General features: G+C 33.4%; 1 protein-coding gene and 1 long non-coding RNA gene across 7 annotated transcripts in view; one reads left to right on the forward strand and one right to left on the reverse strand.

Moving 5' to 3' along the window:
- Positions 1 to 20,967, forward strand: part of LOC138133047 (leucine-rich repeat-containing protein 24-like) — a 52,967-nt gene that overhangs the window by 22,249 nt on the left and 9,751 nt on the right. The gene's annotated exons all lie outside the window — the stretch shown is intronic.
- On the reverse strand, positions 13,553 to 14,835 carry LOC138133807 (uncharacterized). 5 transcript variants are annotated; one of them, XR_011160530.1, is made up of 3 exons: positions 14,380 to 14,835; positions 14,176 to 14,316; positions 13,553 to 14,112 (listed from the first exon to the last, which is right to left on the reverse strand). It is a non-coding gene; the product is annotated as an uncharacterized lncRNA (long non-coding RNA). The 5 variants fall into 5 exon arrangements; XR_011160527.1 differs by having other exon boundaries at positions 13,553 to 13,902; positions 13,966 to 14,112; positions 14,176 to 14,835; XR_011160528.1 differs by having other exon boundaries at positions 13,553 to 13,905; positions 13,966 to 14,112; positions 14,176 to 14,835.

A 20,967-nucleotide genomic window follows, 5' to 3' on the forward strand; every position in this document is an offset into this window, starting at 1 on the left:
CGATTCCAGCTAATTTGTTGTTTTGAATTCTTCGAATGGAACGAGTCTTTGTCAAACTTCTCACGACCAGTTTTTTTTCTAAGGACAGCGCCAATCAACCAACAAAACAGATCCAATCATGACGTTCAATAAAAAGCTTCGCCCGGGGGTTCCTCGAGAACATGCAAAAATCCTGAATTTTTACCAATTTGGATGTAGCAAAGAAAACACTAAATCAGAAAGTACATATGTGATCAATCAATAAATTGACCTGCTTCCAATACGGCTCTGATTTCTCGGAGGACCACTTGATGTTTCAATAAATTTTTGACAGGATAATTTACCTTGTATTTGGAAGTTTTCTCACAAATTGAAATTTTGTTTTTTCATACTGCTGCAGACGGAATTGGATATTAAATTTTATTGCCCTGAATGGTCAGGATGGCATAATTCTCCGCTGCAGGTAAAGCGTGTTCGTTTTGACCGTTTTATGTGTTTTAGTTTGTCGAGCTGTCGTCGCTTTCTGCAACATTTTGTAATGAAATTTTATGTTTGAAATTCAACAAAATGACACAATTTTTTCTCACCGACAGCACACAACTAAAATAAATTTCAACCTTGTTAAATTAAATCTGCTAAAGACGGGTTGTTGTACTTTAACTTGATAGTTTCTTCAATTTAGATTCCTCAAATGGGTCCGGATTATTACATTTTTTAAATTAAGCAGATATTATGGAAAAGAATATTTTAAGAGTGTGTATTTCTCTAGTATTGTATTAAAAACCTAACGTTATGTTACTTTTTTGCCCACAGAAGACCTAATAATTAAATCAGTAATTAGGTTGATACAGGGTGATTCAAGTTTTACCGCCCGCACGATTAACCCTATTAAAAAATTAGTAAAAATTACGAAACTTTAGGGTTACATTCCCTTCATATAAAGCTACAAACGCGTGCAATCAATTTTCTCGTATCACTTCATTCGGGGCCATAAAATTAAAAAAAGTGATTTTGAGCAAAAAAATGTTTTTCACATAATTCACAATTAATTCAAAGAACATATTTATGAAATTCATATCAAAAGAAAAGTATTAGTTTTTGAATTATTCCAATTTTAACATTAACAGTAAAAACTGATCAAGATTTATAACTGCAGTGTCATAAATAAATACCTCATTGTTGGTAAACATCTGTTGAGAACTTTTCTAGTAATTCTTTAGTCCCTAAAGCGTACCATAAATAACCCATGTCAACATCTTTTGTAGAAGTGACCGCTCAATTTAATAATAAATCATAGCTAAATTTTGCACTTTAATATCGAATTCCATTTATTTCAAAAACCGGTGATGCTTTCATGATTTCAGTGACATCAGATTTTTCGTAAATGTTTGAAAGGACTCTCAGTGAAAAATTATGAAAATTATTGTAGCGGCTATTGAATTAAAACGAAATATTTATTCGTTTCATTAAAAAAATTGAAATTTTTACAGAATATTCTACAGCGATAAACAATCATTCCTGAATTTTTTGAGAATTTTAAATCGATTGGGTTGGTGTTTTCGCTCGGGCGGTGAAACTTTGAATCACCCTGTAGGTATATAGAAAGATAAATATATCGGGTGTTTTAAATTTATCCTCAAAGTTGGCGCTGAAGAGTCGATTGTGAACGCACCCCGGATACAGATCACGGATCAGCTGGTTCAATCTAACCTCACTTTTTGCGTTGTTTGTATTTTTACTCGGCAGATGGACGAGTGGTGCGTTCACAATCGACTCTTCAACGCCAATTTTGAGGAGAAATTTAAATTAACATCCGATATTATTTGGATTAATGAAACTAACCGTGATCTGATCTGCTCAAATCAAAAAATTAAATTACTTTTAAATTAAAAATAAAATGTTTTAATACGAGAACATTTTTATTTCAGTAAAAAATTTGGTACATTCTCAATTGACTGTTTTTGTGATTGGTAATGTCTACAATACGGAATGAAGAATCTAGAAGACTGTCGATTTACTTCCCAGGATTAATTAAAACTGATCTAAAAATTAAGATGGTGTTGAGATCATTCGGATAATGTAAGAAAGGGAAACTAAGTAGGTTATCGGATGGTGGTATAAAATACCTGTAGTCTCAAATTCTCTTTACAAGTGTTTAAATCAAAATTTCAGAAACATTTATTGCTTTTAAAACTTAATAAGAGAAACTGGAAAGAGAAATGCTTCCCTTTGAAATTGCTTTGAACAGGTACACTTAGAGTAAGACAAGAAAATAATGATTTCCCAATTTATTTTTTCAAAATCCTTTCGTGCAGAAGTTGGGTGTCGATTAATATTCGCTTTCAGCTCAGATCATAAACTTTTGTAATTATTATGATGTTTAATCTTTATGAAATTTGAAGCGTCTTTGTTGTTTATAAACAGCTTTTCCTCTTTGTTAACGATACTAGCTTGACTGATTTTGTAGAGGGTGTATGACTATAATAAGATGGATTTTACAAAGACTCAGTCCAATTAATAAATCATATTATAAGAGTACAAAGAACTGTTTCCTTTGAAATGTTTTATTTGTTGACAAAAACTAATGTGACGTGATACAAGTGTTTACTTGTCGGTAAAAAGAAAATTTTGTTAGTAGTTTGCCACAAGGCTGCTAAGTAGAGCCCTATCCCTTTAAAATATTTACTCATTGATCAAGCCTGTCAATAAAGTTAATGGCCTCAGCTTTATTTTTCTATTTAGACGTTTTCGATTTTACGAGCACGATATTAAAGTACCGAGAAGATCGTCAAGTAATTTTATGTACTGGCACAAGAGAAAAAGAGATCAAAGGAATTTTATTAATTGCAAGTGATTGAATTGAATAATGAATTAGAAAGTTTTAATGCTAAATCAATACCGAAACAGAATCACAAGGCTACTTTACCTTCATGTTTCTCTAAGGCAGCAAATAACACAGCAACGAGGATTTGTAATATGTATCTGTAAGGTTGAAACGTTATTTTCAAATTAGAGTGCTTCAGTAAACGTGGATGTTTGAGGAGAAAGAGATTAATCCAGGTTGCATTTTTACCTATTTGAAGATATTTAGTATAAAATCCGGACAATACCGGGGAATTTTCTAAGGATTCAGAAACCTTTTCCCTAACGTGTAGTTTTTCCGTGTCTTAGGAACCGCTAAGCTCTGCCGTTTTTAAAATGCAAAAGCCATTACGGTAAGCTAGGAACGTCGATTTTACAGCATATGGCTTCAGCTTTCCGGCATTTGGTAAATCACGTGAGATATAATACTCTCGGATGAATTTTCGATAAACTGAAACCCACAAATAAAGCGTAAATATACAACCGGGAAACATGTCTAAAATTGTTATATTAAATATTAAGAAGCCACGTCCCACACGAGCACTATTCGGAAAAAACATAAATTGCGTTAATACAGCAAATGGTCCGTATTTTATAAATGGCCTCTCCTATAAAGATTCGCGATGATAAAATAGCCGTAAAATATTATTGGTTGAAGTGATTTTTATTTTTTAATCCTGAGCGACTCTCGTTTAACCCAAACGACTAGAAGATTGGCTGCGAGCGGTCAAAATATGTCGACCCAGCACTTTTGTTAATTCGTTAACATGAACGGACCGAATGATAATGAAACCCCGGTGGGGCATAAGACGAGTAGATGTCGGTGCTGCTTCAGCAAACTGAAGGAATACCTGAATATTTACAATTGTAGGAGTGCGCAATCAAAGTTCAAGGTTTTAATTGCTACCTGGACGAGTAAAAGCTCGGATCCCCCAGCTTCGTGTCGGGAATACAGAAACAAATAAGTTTGAATGCGACGAAAAGCTATGTATATGTAAGCGACAGCGAGAGAGAAACGCTGCGAAAGGATATTACTCCGAAAAATGAAAAAGTTTTCAGATTTATACAATTTTTATAAAGGAATGCTCCAACTTATTGATTTATCATCGTATTTCAATTTTTTAGCAACGGACGAATGGTGCTATCGTCTCTTCTTGTTAACGCTTGTGTCTGGTGGAGTTTCTGCGGCATCACCCGTATTAGTTTAATTACAATTTTTTTTGCCGCAATTATACAATTTGTAATTTACAGAATGGTAAATGAGAGTTAACGGTGATTAATAATTTAAGCACTTTATGTGATATTTTGTAGCATAAAAAATTAATTAGGCGCAAAGTGAAACCCACATATTCCAGAGTTAAATGTCAACCAAGATTTAATTGGTGGAAAAGGTACTCTTTCATATTAATACGCTCTTCTGGATCATCGCCATTATATTTTCTGTCGACATGCTCTGCATTATCTGTTCACGGCTTCCGTTAAATATTTAATGAAAATGCATATTTCATGTCATTTTAATAGCATTTTTGAAAACCCTCGCGATATTTAAATTTTAACACTACCCTCTAACTTTAAACCCATATCTTCATCCTTCTTTTTTTTTAAATTGACCTAAAAGAGAATTAACAGAAAACATAATGGCGTGGTTTGAAATTGAACTCTCTTAAATCGACAATTGTAACTTTGAAGTTTCATCTTGTATTCATAAAACTTAAATTAAACCTTGACGGACGTTTCCTATAATTATCCCAGAATAAGTGGTAAAACGAGTTTTAGTATTGAAAGTAAAACATTAATTATTAATAATTGATTTTTCGACAGGTAGGCAACCAATAAAACGGCTGCGTATAGCAAGTGTACATTGTGTACGATTAAGCTAAGAGAGACGTTTCGATAAAACAAAAGCTGAGGTAGCACTCTTGATTTGCTTTGTTGTTGATCACTCTGTGCTGTTCCTGCAAGCAAACAGTTGCGGTTAGGTAAAGATTATTTTCCTAATTTACTTATTAGTGTCGTGTTTGTGAATTCAGATAATAAAAGGTGGGTAGCTCGTTATGGGTGAAGTAACTGTGTTGTTCCGTTCCAGTGTAAACTTTTCACGAACAATTAATTATTGTAAATACATGAACAAGCGTGGTTTCCGCCCTCGTTTGGGGTAGAATGAAAACATTTCGGTAAATTCCTGCGTAATTTCATTTTTGTAATACCGTTATTTCATATTAGCATAGTTGTCGGAGATTACAAGCTCAGCTTGTAAAGTTTAAAGGTAGATTTCCAGTTAAACAATTTAAACGATGAAGGTCTGTTCTGAGTGGGTTAAACAAAGCTCTCTCTCGACCTTCCAGCCACAAGTCCATGACTATTCCTTCTAAATGAATAATTAACATTCAAGTAATGTTTCGTAATAGTTATGAAACATAAATTATAATACATGTACTTACAACAGATAAGCTAACGTATTAGACCATAATTCCTGCAAATTAGGGAATAGCTAATAATACCTCGGGGAAATGACTGCGGTGGCGTTACGATGATAGATCCCAAAAATTGATAAAATTTACGACGTGTTTGTGTTTTTAAGCCCCTGTTGACATAACAAGTTGAAAATTTGTCATGAAAACCGATTGTAATTAGTAAATGTTTGCGTTGGTGATGAAGCAGCAGCTTGTATTGTAACCTTTGGAAAATAATCAATTTTGACTTTTTACTTATTAAACTTTGAGTAGAGTATGAGATTAGATGGATTATCCTTCAAGAAAATTACAAAATAGATTGTTGACAAAGGTGGGTGGGTCTAAGAAAGCTTTCATCGAATTAGGAAAGGTGCTCGACCCTGTCGTCCTACAACAGAATGAGGAGATTGCATTTTAAGACTTTTTATCCCGAAATGGACTCGAGACAAGTTGATTTATAAACAGCACAATAGACCGAGCTTTCACCAACAAAACATATTCTGCCGTTTTTGCATTCCAAGTTCTATCTATTCACAAATTAATTTGAAAAAAAAATCGTACTGAAATCATTGCAAGAAATTAAAGTCCACAAGTTTTCGTCGTGGTTGTAGTGGTTTGTATGTCGGTTGGAAATTTTGTATAAACTTTAGCTCTTTACATGTAAATTTAGTAATTAAATATTATATTCTAAGATTCGGAGGTGAAGTTAAATATAAAAAGACTATTCAAAATTCTCATTTATTTAATTAACGACTCAACTCATTATCTTTTAAATTCAGAACGAAACGTACTTTACATTTTTTCCTTTTGTTTACGATTTTTATTATATCTGACATGAAATACACAAAATATTTTCATTTTAGTGCAAACGTAAAATATTTTTAATGAAATGCTTTAATTAAATTTTTTCCAAGTTTTTATTGTACAAATATATTGTCAAATTCAACTAATAAATAAGCGTACGCTGGCGTTGGTTTGCTCAACTAATAGTCCTTATACTTCAAATTTTACTTTCCTCAATTGTAAAATTAACATCTTAGTCTAGCACGCTGACAAGTTTGTTTCATCGATCTGTACAATAAAAGCTAAACTTCTGTTTAGAGAAATTGCATGACCTGTGACATTCTTGCATGACACCAGACCGTTTTACCTTCAGGAAGTTAACCGAATCCAAAGTAAACTAATTGATTGGTATGTTAGTTCATTAGAGTTCCATGTAGTTTTATGATTTACTAATTTGTGATTTTGTAGTAAAATTTGGTATTTTTTAATCAGCTGACATTACTGTGGACAACAACGAGAAATGTTATCAACAAGGCCAGTGTCGATTCGTTACTTTATTTTAAAATGTTACTTAAATTTTATAATTTAGAAATGTATTTTATTCAAAATGTTCTTAAGCAGAGTCTGTATTTTTATTCGCCATATTAGAGAAAATAATTTATTCGAAAGCAATATCTTCCGAAAATTATTGCACTTTAATGCCAGAGATAATCAGAGAATTATTGCAGCTACATAAATTCTTATTTCATTTTTTTTTTGCTAGTTTGGTGGTATAAACTATTTTGTATTATTAGATATCGATCGAATGATAAATATAAGTGTTTGCTACGAGCCGCTATTACAGCAGAAAAACAAAGAAACAAAAACTCTCTGGAATTGGATAATAGGAAACAGGTGTTGTTTCATCATGATAATGTTAGACCGCACTCTGTATAAGGAATACAGCAGAAGTTTACAGAATTAAATTCACAGATTATACTTCACCTACCTAACTCCCCTAACTTTGCGGCAAGATATGAGATTTTAAAATAAAAGTTCAAAAATTGGGTTCGTGTTTCTTTTTAAACATTATTTGACAACTTAATTAAAAATAATTCTTAAAGTGAAAATGCTGTTAGAAAATATATTATATTACCGTTTTTTGTTTAATTTTATATTTATTTGATAAATTTATTTATTTTCACGTAAATATGAATCAAAAATTTACTTTAGTTAGATACTTTGAATTCTTCAATGACACTGACTGTATATTTTAAAAATTTGACAGGAGATAAGTAAGAATCTGGTTGTCTTCAAACAAATCTTATACTTATTTACAAGGTGATTCACGAGTAATAATAAGCCCGATGGAATTGAAAATGCAACCCGTAATACACATTTGGAACGTAAAGCTGGATATCGACCTTTTTAAACATTTTTTTGTAATTTGCCTCCATTTTGATTCTCTAATGTCTAATAGACATATTAACGAACGCGACGTCATCATCTGGGATGTCCTTATAGCCATTATTTCACGGAACATTTTACGAAAATTTTTAGGTTGGCATTGCTTGATCTGTCATGCGTGTCAGTTTAAATTACAAAATGTGTAAAGAATTATTTATCAGAATTTATTTTTGGCAATTTCACGTATTTCAGCGGGCATATATGAAAGATTATCTTCCATATTCGTGTTTTGTGACAGAATTTGGATAAAACAAAAGGCGACTTTGAAGACTTGATCAAATTTTCACTTTTAAAATTAAGACATTACCAACCGCCACAAAAACTTCAAAAGGGCAAATTACAAAAAATAGTATAAAAAACTCGTTTCATAAGACCTTGAAGCACTCATTCTTTAAAATAACTCGTGGCTACGCCACTCGTTTTTTAATCTTGAATTCGTGCTTCAAGACTGGTCTTATGAAACTTGTCTTTTAATATACTATTTTGGCCCTATTTAAGGATGAACTGGAGTAACAATCTCAGCAAAAAGTTGCGGAATTCTTATAATGTTATGAAACGTTTATTACGAGAAATCAATATTTGAAAAAATAGTTTTTAATTTTTGGAAACGAATTGTAATGAGTTGCAAGTAAATTTTGTGTTTATTTTCTTGATATTTAGATAATTACTTACATGTGATTTTACAATCTTTTGACTAAGACTGTACGTGAAAGTAAACAAAAGCACACTGAATTTCAATTTTCATTGATTTCTGTTAAAGTTCTTAACGTAATTGCAATAAAACGTGCGATATGAGTGTAATGTTGCATACCGACGTCAATTATATGCATTTTGTTCACTTTTATTGAAATTAAAACAGATACATAACCTCAAAAACCGTGTTTTTCTACATGTAATTAGCGATTACAAGGAAAATCCTCGACCAACTTTTTTTGTAAATTCATTAGAAAATTCTACGATATCGATACTTTATGTGTGAAAAATTTAAGAAAAATTGGCCTTTTTGAAATATGTTTTTTATCAATTTTTATGCGACCATTGCTCCATTTCTCATAAGAACACGTGTAAAATATCCCGAAAATTTAAAAGGTAATAACTTTAAAATTCCTCGATCAAATTTTTTTAAATTTGGCACAGTACTTTAGAATGGATGAAAGGACTATTGTACCAATTTTAATCAAATTTCGCCATTTTTCAATGTTACTCCAGTTCATCCTTAATTATATGGTTTAATTTATTTGTTTTCGTTGCTCTAACCAGGCGAAATTGACTTCTAGAATAGATAAAAATATTCTTGTTTTAAAATTTCAAAGTCAACTGTCTCAAAAGTTTTCCTCTATAATCTATAACTTTTTTGGCATACTAAAAAAGATGTTATTACCACTAAAGATAGAGGGTCATTTAAAAGTTTGAAATGGGAGTATCTGGGGTGGAATAATGACGTGACATCTATATTAAATTGCCTCCCCCTATGTATTGACTCACTAAAATTGCAAATTTGTAATGTTTAAAGACACCAGAAATAAATGCACTCATATTTTCTTGTAGTAATTTCATTTAATTTTTTAATTTCTATAAATGGATAATTCTAATGGTAAAATAATTTCATGTATAAGCCATAAGCTAAGCACCAATACTTTTCATTTTTTTATTCGATTTCGTTTAGAGAATTAATTTAGCACTTCGGTTATATAAAAATTAATTTCGTGGAGAGAACGCTGGGATTTCGTGCTACAAATATTAGGGATAAAATAAAATTAAACCAATTTACCGTGAATAAATTATGTAATGAATTAGATTATATTTTTTTTTAACTGAGTTGAATTTTAATTAAAATTTAATAAAATTATTTTGCATTTCCATCGTCGAGAGCTAACAGCTTTATAATTATAGGAGTCGTGTAATCGTCACGTCGAGACGACTCCAATGTAAAAATGTGAAAATTTCAATTTTCCGGCGATTCTAGCGAGACGTGAAGAATTTCCACGAAAGATCAGTCACGAGACGAAACGAATCTGTTCAAATTTCCATTTTAAAAGTTGGTATTAGGATGCAAAATCTCCGCAGCTAGAACGTTTGTCTTGGTCGGATTCAAAAAGATATGATATCTCTCTATTTGCACGACAGACATACGATATAGCCGAAATAATTCAGAGTCAGAATTTCAGACCGCTCCTACTAGTGCACCATCGAAAGCTCATGAAACCGAAACGGCAAGAGCTGTAGCAGAAGGAATTTATTGTTTGTTCAAAACCGGTAACCTGACTGCCACTTGTGTGTTTAAATCAGAACAGTAATAACCTGCTTGTCACTGGCACATGCTCTTGTGAAATCAACCTTTAAGATTAACGTCAAAGCTCTATAAGAGAAACAGCGAAGCTCTATTAAAATACGTCCCATTGTGCAATTGGTATTGACGTCGCCGTTATTGGTTACCGTTTCGACTCCTCCATCATATTCAGTCTGCTTTCGGTAATTGACTGCAAACACATCGCTCGTTAATTTGAGAGGGATTTTTGAAAAAAGGCTGCTGCGGGTGATTGATGTAATGAGGGTATCGGATAATCACAACGTTACCGTTCCCTCTAATGATAATAAAAGCGCTATCGATTCGGTGTAAAGATACGTGTATAAAAGACACATTACAACGTAATGCACTCCGCAAGTTTAGGCATAAACTGCTCCTGAGCTCCACAACATATTCCCAGGGCTCACATCTTAGTTAGTAACCGGGAACCGGAACTTACTTGGTTACTTCGAAAGTGTGTGTCTAATTGTGGCAAATCGTCGAAAACAACTGTTTGCCAAACGCTGCCAGTAAGAAGCCGCGCCACTGTTTTATTCCTATTAATTAATTTTAATTGTGGACAGAAGAGTAACGATACTGCAAGCAAAAGCGAAATTCGTTTGACAAATGATGTAGCACCCATAAATCATCTCAAGTTTTATCTAAATTTTTCATCCTCGTTATCAAAACGCTATTAAACAACATTCCGGGATTAGCACAGCTTTTTTCAGAAGAGTTTATTTTCATCTAAACTCCCACCCAAAATATCTACAAATTTTATTACACTATTGTGGATAAACTATAAATTTCCGACGTAACAAGTTTTATAAATTTTCTAAGAAATTACATTATAAAGACACTTCCGAGCCGCTTTTCACCGTACAGAATATAAAATGATCTATAAACGAATTATAACATTGTAAGTTACCAAACAACAAAAAGTAGAAAACACCATAATCGGTACAGCATTATTTTTTAATTTGGAGACAATTTCGTTAAGCTGTTTATTGTGTTAGCTGTAGATTTTAAAATATTCACTAAGTAGTGTATTGCATCTTGTAATACGTCGAAAGAGAGTCTAACTATGGAATATAATAATTAAGTTAATACTAAGTTGTTTGGTGGAAAATTTCAGATTAGTTCAATTAGGCAACGTTAATGTTTGTGTATGTGAAGTACAGAGAAATACAGAGTGATCAATAATTAATGCTTTATCTTCAATGGTAAAACTCATTTTACCACTTATTCTGGGATAATTGTTGCTTACAATTACACGAAACGTCCGTAAATTTTGCCGAAACCGAAAACTTTTTTCAAGGTTAATATGAATACCGTTGCTTTAAAACTGACGTTTGTTTGACATTTCACCGAAAGATCTGCTTACCAGTAGCGTCGCGTTTGGTAATAAAGCTCGTAATTTACTCAATCTTACGAATGTAAAAAATTTGCTCTTGTTTGTTTTATCAATTTCCATTAAAAGATAGTAATAAAATGAGGTATCATTTATTATAAAGTAGTGTTTGAGACCACAAATTGTCTACGCCCATGCATTGGACGGTTATTTGCATAAGATTCCGCTACGACATGACTGATAATTTGCAACGCCTGCTCTGAATTGTTTGCTTTTTGATCACTTTGTACAGTTGTTTCTAGCAGAAAACTAATCAGTTAGAAAAACTTGGTACGAAACAATGAAGAGCAATATAACACTGAAGCCATCTATGTCGGGAAGGGTAAAGTGCGGAAACGAAAGAGTAATTTTAAATTGCGATGTTAACTAGGTGTTGGGTAGGGTAGACAAAAACGTGGGGAACCATCAAAATTGCAGGTTTTGTGTTGCAAAAGGATTATTTATTTAGCTTTTGCGCAATTAATGAACAATAATGTAAATTAATTAGAGAGTAGTGCTTAAAAATTAAAATTTCAAATTTTTGGTAAGAAGTTCTTAACGGTAGGAAGTTCCAGAAACGCTGAAGGACAAAGCAAAATGTGATCGTAACTTGATCGAATTGATTGGTCAAGGTAAGTGTGAAAAAGTGAGGTGTCCTGGATAATCGGGATAAACGGATTCTGGATCACTTTACTTGTGAGATATTTCCTGATAAAATCAGTATCAAAAGGAGTACGTATTGTTCCCGTTACTTCCCAAATACAGTGTTATTTACTTTCAAGAATACAAAATTTGAAAAATCATTATTTGTTTGTTTCGTTCAAGCAAAATGCATCTAAATTTCCGGGTGACTTTAAGATTGAAATTATTTTTGTTCGGTTGGCAACACATTTACGATTTTATGTTGTTACACTTAACTGTCAAATTCATATATGACACTTCAAAAGTTAATCAAAATGGGCCGTATCACGACACCCTTATTAAATTTAATCATGACTCTAATTACCTTGGTGACGAATTCATCTCTTTCTGGCAGGTTATAATTGCATAAATCTATATCGTTTTTGTTTACTTTAATCATGATTTTAGTTATCGGCAACTTTAATAACGGTGTCGTGATACGGCCCATTGTCATTATTTATTTCTAGAATCTTAACCTAGAAAGCGAATTAACAGACAACTCTTTGACAAACAACTAGGCGTACCAGTTATTCGGGAGTGCCAACCCACTGCATTTGTCTCAATCATTAAAAGTCACGCGGTATTTTCACTTGATGGATTGTTGTTTGAAAACAGTATTTTATTTTTCAATTGTCACTTTTTTTTGAAATTTACAATAACAAATTGTATGATTTTAAAGCAAACCGAAGCAGAACGGGCCCTTACTAAATTAACTTCATTTTTACTTTTATATTTCATTTCATTGAAACAATAAATGCTCGTTGCATTCAGCTAACAGACGAAGACAGCTCTTTGTACAGTTTATATTTAATCCTGTTGATATTCATTTCATTTTTTTTTTTCATTTATTCGTTTATAAATTTCTAATTTATCGGCCAACAAGAAAAACACGTATATCCTCGTAGATATACTTAGGTATTCAAATTTACTTGTTATTTTTGAAACATTCTCTTTTTTGTGTATTTCCTACTTATTGCTTGAATCAAACGCGACGCAAATCGAATTTTCGTTTAATAAAATTTTAGTTGATTGTATTCGATTCTTTTATTTAATAAATTCTTGCAGCGGTGCGGCCTCCAAGAACCTGTAATTAGAAAAATAACGTAGAAATTAATTTTTTTAACACGTGGTCACGTAGTCTCGGGGAGCTAAACATTTCAGTACACAATACAGATTGGGATTATAACGAAGATTTCATCCAAAATTTAAGATAGGTGCCACAACAATAAAGAAAAGATTTCTAAAAAAACATGAATTAAAAAAATTGAAAATATCTTATACTCGTATTTAAATATTTACACCACAAGCAGGGTTGATTTACTGTAGCCATTAATGTAACTGTACGAGTACATTAGAATTATTATGAGTGCAATTTACATTTGAATTGGCTGAAAGATTTATAATCAGAATATGCATTTTAAACTGCATGTTTTGATGGGTTTCTCATATTGTGCTTAAAGTGAATATTCCAGTGATTATAAATATGCAGAGTAAATTATGTTACACTTATCTCTAACAGACCTGAGTCCATTGACTTCTGGAATTTTTGTGAGATGAGGCATTAAATAATCTTTTTGCGCGATTGTACTCTATTTGGTTGTTTACCACGTCTGTTTCCAAGATGGTAAGCTCTGTTTACTCGTTGCTAACGATAAACTCGATGGTAAGTAATTTTTGGTGTTCTAGAACGGTAAGTAAAGTTTATTCAAAATTAATCGATTATTATAATAATTTTTATGTAGACAGAAGTTGAAGCCAAGATGTGGGGGCACTTTCTGGAAACTCATAAAGCTCTTGTAGTCGGCTTTCCTTGGCGCTGCAATGAAAAAGCATTAGCAAACTTGCCGCGACATTGGCATTGTCAAAATTTTCATACCCCGCATTTTCCTTGTCTTCTTGATTAGATACACATTGAGGTTGTTGGTTTCGAAAATAATTCTTCATTTATGTAGACAGAAGTTGAAGACAAGATGTTAGCACTTTCTGGAAACTCACACGGCTCTTGTAGTCAGTTTTCCTTGCTGCTGCAACGAAATAGCATTAGCAAACTTGCCGCGACATTGGCATTGTCAAAATTTTCATACCCCGCATTTTCCTTGTCTTCTTGATTATACATTGAGATCGTTGGTTTCGAAAATTCTTCATTTATGTAGACGGAAGTTGAAGACAAGATGTTAGCACTATCTGGAAACTCACACGGCTCTTGTAGTCGGCCTACCTTGCCGCTGGCGCTGCAATGAAATAATTTTAGTAACAGACTTGCCGTGACATTAGAATTGTCAAAATGTTCATACCCCGGATTTTTCTTGTCTTCTTGAATACATATTGAGTTCGCTGGTTTCGAAAATTCTTGATTTATGTAGACAGAAGTTGAAGACAAGATGTTAGCACTTTCGGGAAACTCACACGGCTCTTGTGGTCGGCATTCCTTGCCACTATAATGAAATAATATTAGCGAACTTGCCGCGACATTAGTAGTATTATCAAAATTTTCATACCCCAAATTTTCCTTGTCTTCATAATTACACGTTGAGGTCGTTAGTTTCAAAAATTCTTTATTTGTGACGCACCCCACATTCAAAGTTTCTTCTACAATATCCACTTCGTTTTCGGAATCACTAATATCACTCATTTTACTGCTTGTTTTTCAACACAACTGGCGATATTTGCGCACAAAAACTGCAATGGCGGTAGTTGTTTGCAGATTGCCTTAGAAACGCGATACAAAAATCGACATTGTGGCAACACGATGTGAAGGGCGTCGTATCGCATTGCATTCTAGTTAGGAATGTTTTGTAATAAATATTCAATCGCGCAAAAAATCTCATAAGCATGACGAACGTTAATGACAATGTACGGATCTCAGACAATATTGGAGTCGTCGCAAGCTCCTCCTCCAAACAATTGTCTTCGATCCGTACATTGTCATTACCGTTCTTTATACTTAATATACTATAACCCTCCACCACCCGGCGGCACGGCAATTTTACCGGAGTACATACACTATTACGGATAATACTATCAAGTAATAGTGCAGTGCTTATCAACATAATTACCGGAAGTAATAATAATTCTTTTATCATTTTTACATGAAGTGTTTGTTTTTCTTGTTTGACCTGAAAAACTTTTCCTAGCAATGTCTGAAAGAAAAAGTTATTTTGTGATCAATATTTGGCTGTAATTATTTAAATAACTTGGAAGATGGGAAAGAGAACGTGACGGAAATATTAAATTTTGTAGAAGAATTGAGTTTCAGTTTCAAAATTGGGGCTATTAAAACTTCGCCAAACTAATTATTAACCTTTATTTTGTCCTATTGAGACCTGCGTCGATTTTTCTAAATTCAAATGAGTCCGGTGTTAGATGAAAGACATCGCGTGCACGTTCCCCAGTCACGTTTCCTTATAGAAATGTCCCACTCGGGCCGGAGTAATGAGTTCAATACAAACGAACACAGAGTCCGGTCAAATAGTTTTACTCCAGTTAAATTCCCCAAAAGACCCGAGGCCGGGCCGTGCTATTTGAGGTGTCTTCCTAGTGAAGCGATAATTATTTCATTTGAGTGTCCAAATATCGATGGGGTTAAAAAGTAGTATGGTGTTCCTGCAATGAACCCTTTCACAAAACATCTGAGTAAACCATCGATCAATCAACAATCCCAAACATTCGAGTTTGAACGTCACTCACTTGTCTAGTGCTTTTCACGGAGCATTCTCAGCATTTTCAGGTTAAATGGGTTAAAGGATTCCTGTTGGTTAATTGTGCACCGAAATAAAATGAAACAGACCGGTCGAAATTCTTCGGTTGTCGATTTTTAATTGAAAATTTTTCTGCAAACTTTTCCGGCGATAAATTCACTTCTGCAGGTACATCGGAAAGCGAGCATGACTGGATGGGGCTACGCTCGATTAGGCGTTAGTTTACAATAACCGCTTCGTCGATAGGTCACCGGAGTACTGAATAAATTAATCTGTTTGCTGTGTCAAGCAAACTGTTTGACACCAAACATTGCCACAAACAATCGTCGCAACAATGCCTAAAATTGCGTAGGGTGTGGTCTTCGGCTATCGTTAATGATATATTGCATCAAGCCGTATAGTCCAACTTTGGTGCCGGAAGTGCAATAAACGCTCGTTTGAATGCCGATAGGGATATCCCCTGTCCGAAACTTAAATTAGTTAAGGCCGGGGATGGCCACCCTAAATCAATTCGCGGCCTTTTCAAAGAAAAAAACCTCAAGATATCACTGAATTTTTTAAATTACGACTCACAAGAAATCCACATTATTTTTAGTGAAATCCTTTAACATCCTCGAGATTGTCCCGCTTCGACCGCAAGCGGCCTCGGCGACAATTTCTCTTTCGGTACGTTAAAGATTGATTTCGCGGCCTTGATATACAAAAAAAAAAAATCGCTCTGACGTGTGTGTCTTACTAAAGACACATTAGTAGACTGTATATTAGTAACATTGTAATAATTGTTTAAAACAAATATTTGTTGATGCAATTAAAAATGCCACCATCAATTCGCAGTCGCAGACTGGTTTCATTTTGTTCCTAGAATCTGAATAGTCTGGTTTAACAATATTGAGCCGTCGTTAAAAGTTTTAATTGAACATTTTGAATTCCAGTTAATTTCATTTCCTTTTCTAGCTTGTGCCAATTTCCAGTGTCTGAATATTCCGACGAACTGAGAATGTTTCTTTATCTTATATTTTCTTAACATTATTACCTACTGCCATTTATCAAACATAAATTTATTACAACTCAGAATTAGAAAAAATATGAATATTGCAATAACTTTGACACTGGTACTTTTTTTTCAACTGTTTAAAGTCCACTGTAATTAATCACTCTGTATGTTCAGGTTAATTCAAAAGGGTTAAAAGTGTTTTAAAATTCGTTTTCGCAGAATTCTGGAAACGATGTAGTAGTTTATAATCATTAAGAGTGCTAAGCCCAGAGATTGAAGACCGAGACGAAATCGAGATACTTTTCATTAGGGGCATTATATAGAAATCATACACTTTTAGGGACTTTGGTGGGATTAGATCCTGCATAGAGTTTACCGCGATCTGCGTCAATTCTGGTGGCGTGCAATGCATTTCGTTTTCAATGGCATCAGACATTCTTCAGTTATTCAAAACGTGAAAAGCAAACAATTACAACTTACAACTGTTTACTTTTTAACACTGAAAGACAATCTTGCGCTATTTTTGATTTTGACATCTGAGTCATCTACTCATCTGACACGCCCACACGGGGCGTCTCGTGTTACACCACAGTGAAACCGGTTAAATATTGGGTAATAATTTCGTTATTTCGCTTTTTAAGAGGTTTTCTTTAATAGGAATAATTTAATTATTAAATATTTCGTGTAATTGATAAATAAATTGCAACAAATGCTTCAAATGACCTTGACTCGGTCGAGCTGCCTGTGGACACTTCTACTCCTAGGACTTGAAGTATTTCTACTCCGCTCGCAAAAAAAGCCGCCACTTTAACCGTTTCTATGGCAACACATTCAACACGCTTAATCGTTAATGTGTTTCTAATCCATGGAGCTAAAATATAAACTTTAGTTTATGTCATTATCGGGCGGAGAAAGCGCTTGGTGCTTTAGGTCGGCCACTCTGTGTCAAGCTCTATAGAAGTTCATTTCCTTTTGTAAAAATTCAATAATGAGCCTTAAATTAAACCTTCCGCGGCACTTCTTTGCGACATGATAATCGATACCGTATTTGAAAGAATCTGGAGAAGCTCGACCGTTCTAGTAGAAAAGAGGTTTAGTAAACAACTAATTAGAAAGGCGAGCGAACATTCTGCGGGATGATACAGAGCCGAGCTACCAGACGAATAAACTCAACTTTTATAACCTACACTAAGGCGAGTTTTACGGCTTATACCCGTATATCACTTTACTTTCAATAAAAAAAAAGTAAAAATGTCCTCGCCGGAGTTGCCGATACAATGTCGACGAATCTAGCTTGAATTTTATTTAATTGCCGCAACACGTTCGCGCCATTTCCTCCCTTGATGGGGCATCGGAAGAAATCTATACTGGAGCGATTTGAATGGCCATAACCACATCCGCAACCGTCGGCATATTGACTCGTGAAAAATGTTCATGATTCAATTGAGAAAAATAACGAAATGAAAAGTGTTCTTGTTGCAGCAGTATCCCTGCAATATTTTATATTTGATAGCGTCTCGTCAACATTTCCCCTTGGGCCTATGTGCGAAATTGGAGTCGGCGCGGTTTGAAATAAAAAGGAGAGAAAGTTAGGGTCTTGTTTGCATTCTAAAGTGGACTCGTTTGTCCCTTAGGATTTTCTGATTTACAAATAGAATAAATTTTGGAAAAAGTTTGGCGCAGGCCCATATTATCCGCTTTCTTTCATTGTTTCCAAAACAATGCTTAGTTTTATTGCATCCAATAAAATACGATTGCCCTCTCAATTTTCTCTCTACAGATTTCTTTTCAATCGTTATGATCGCACTTTTGATAGACATTCCGAATTACTTAGCTCGGAAATATTTAACTAGACGAGAAAAATTTGCCCCCAAGACTACTCTTTTAAGGGGAGATATCGACAAAATTCTGATCACGGCCCAAATTGATTCAATTTATGAAGGATTTCCTTCTCACTATTGTCAAGAGACGTGTTTTATTGAAGCAAAATCACGTGCGCCCTGTTAAAGAGGTCTTTTTAATCCTCCTACGCACTACTTCATTACTTAATACACGTTCCTAAGACTCGACCATCATGTTGTGTAAACGTGTCTCATCCAGAACATTTACATTTTTTTTTCATATTTAACGATGCTCCATTTAATTATCATTTTATTAACATTATTTTCAGATTTATCCAACCAATAAATTATATTAAACAGTTATTGTTCTGCTGCAGTTTATGATAATTAACAATTTAATTTCACAAAATACTTTAATTATCCCTAAATAAACTGTTCATTCGTAGTTGATTGCACTTGTGTTCAATTCAATAATTGAACACTATGCAGTGATTAAATGTAAAATCATCAAATAATAGTAGAAAAATAAATAAATCGACGAATAAAATAAGATTTATCCACCTGAAAAAGTACTTTTAAACTGTTTAAAGGCATGCTTGGCTGTACTTTATCATTTAAGCACCTTGCTTACACTTTCTTTCGAGATAAATAGCTTTCGCTGTCTGGGGATACTTTTGGCAGTTTATTTGTTTACAAATAAACAACTTTGAAAATTCCGAATTTAAATTCAGTGGCGTCTTGGTTGTTCCAAGATTCTCTAAGCAATTTGTCTAGTCTTATAAAATCACAAGACCCAATTTAAAGGAAGATGAAATGGTAGTAGAGAATGTTAGACAGAGCTATTATTTTGCCGAAAACTACCTAAAATAATTTTTTATTTGATTTCACGATGTTTATTTAAATCTACTTGCAAGAAATGCCAGTTACTGCCGGAAAATTGTTAGCTCATTGGGTATCTTCAGTAGATGATCAGATCCCTTAGATGTGTTTTTGTATTACGTAGCTGCAAGAGCTGCCGGTTCTTCGAAACAACTCAAAATGGTTCTTTGGAACAGGACGATGATGTGCAATTAACAATTTGAACAAGCTGGCAATAGTTTTCCAATGGGAATTAATCGAAATCATGGTTTGCGTGTGGGCCTTGTTAAGGATATCCGATAGTCAATCAACGCTAAAAGCTTTGAAAAGTGTAGTGGGTAATCCTGATAGATACCATCGACAGAACCTAAAAGGTATAAAAAATTTGAGAGGGTTTTGACAGAGACAGAGCCAAATTATGGAAAGTAACATATGAAAAAAAAAATGTGGTCAATTTTTTTTTTTTTGAAAAATTGCAAAGGTCTAAGAGCAATAAGACTAATAATAATAGAACACGCTTGCTTAATCCTGGAATATCTCACTTATATAAGATGTAAACAAATGTTATAATTTAGGCTTTTAGACAATAAAATTGTTGAAATACATAATGGAACAATTTTATTCGCACTAATCAATTTCTAGCAAATGATATGAGTTTGTGACTTTTTTAATTGGATTTGCTATGATAAACTCTATAAAATGTAGTTTTTAGGTGCCATCTATTGTAACAAATAACAAAGACCTCAAAACATTTAATAAGTTATTTTCCCGGCGCATCCACCATTTCGGCAAATAAAAACGGAACTGCTATTGTGTCGAAGGAAAAGATATAATAAAATCATGTTCACTGGATTTCTCGTAAATAGTAAGTAATGTTACAAAAAAAAAGATAAATAACAATTACGTTATACAACGAGGATTTTTGTTTGGACTAAACTTTCCGGATATTAAAAATTTAATGTTTATCTCGCTCACAAATTATTTTCAAAATTATAAAATGAATTGCTACTGAACGCCATAAATCACTTTTTTGACTATTCCATGTAAGCTACGTGTATGGTTTAATTTGCACTGTTTACTGCAACATTTGCTCCATTTCCTTTGTGAATTATGACCAAAATAAAAATTATTTGAGCGACTTGTTTACACATTTAATAAAATTCAGAGTGTTACAGAGACGATTTCGTTAATACCACGTTCTCTGTCACAACACTTTTATAACATCCACTGACGTAGTTTAAAAGAAATTAATTAGCGAAAACATATGGTATGTAGAATAACAGGGTATTTCACAAGTGATAATGAGCCCGACGGAATTGAAAACGCAGTTCACAATACTGGTACATTTCCAAAAAAAGCCGAATATTTTAATTAACATATAGAAATGTATTGTGGGTTGCATTTACAATTCCGTCGAGCTCATTATCACTTTCGAACGTTAATAAATAAACAGAAATATTTATTATTATTTCCGTGATATTATTTACAGATAATGACTCACTTATATTGGGTGTTTATTTAAATTTTCCTCAAAGTAGGCGTTGAAAAGTTAATTGTGAACGCATCACGCATTATAGATCACGAATCCTCTGTTTAAATTTAACCTCACTTTTGCGTTATTTGTGTTTTTACTATGCAGACTGACGAGTGGTGCGTTCACAATCGACCCTTTGATACATTCAAACAGGTTTTAAT

Source organism: Tenebrio molitor, chromosome 6, assembly GCF_963966145.1.
Source record: "Tenebrio molitor chromosome 6, icTenMoli1.1, whole genome shotgun sequence".
Lineage (NCBI taxonomy): Eukaryota > Metazoa > Arthropoda > Insecta > Coleoptera > Tenebrionidae > Tenebrio > Tenebrio molitor.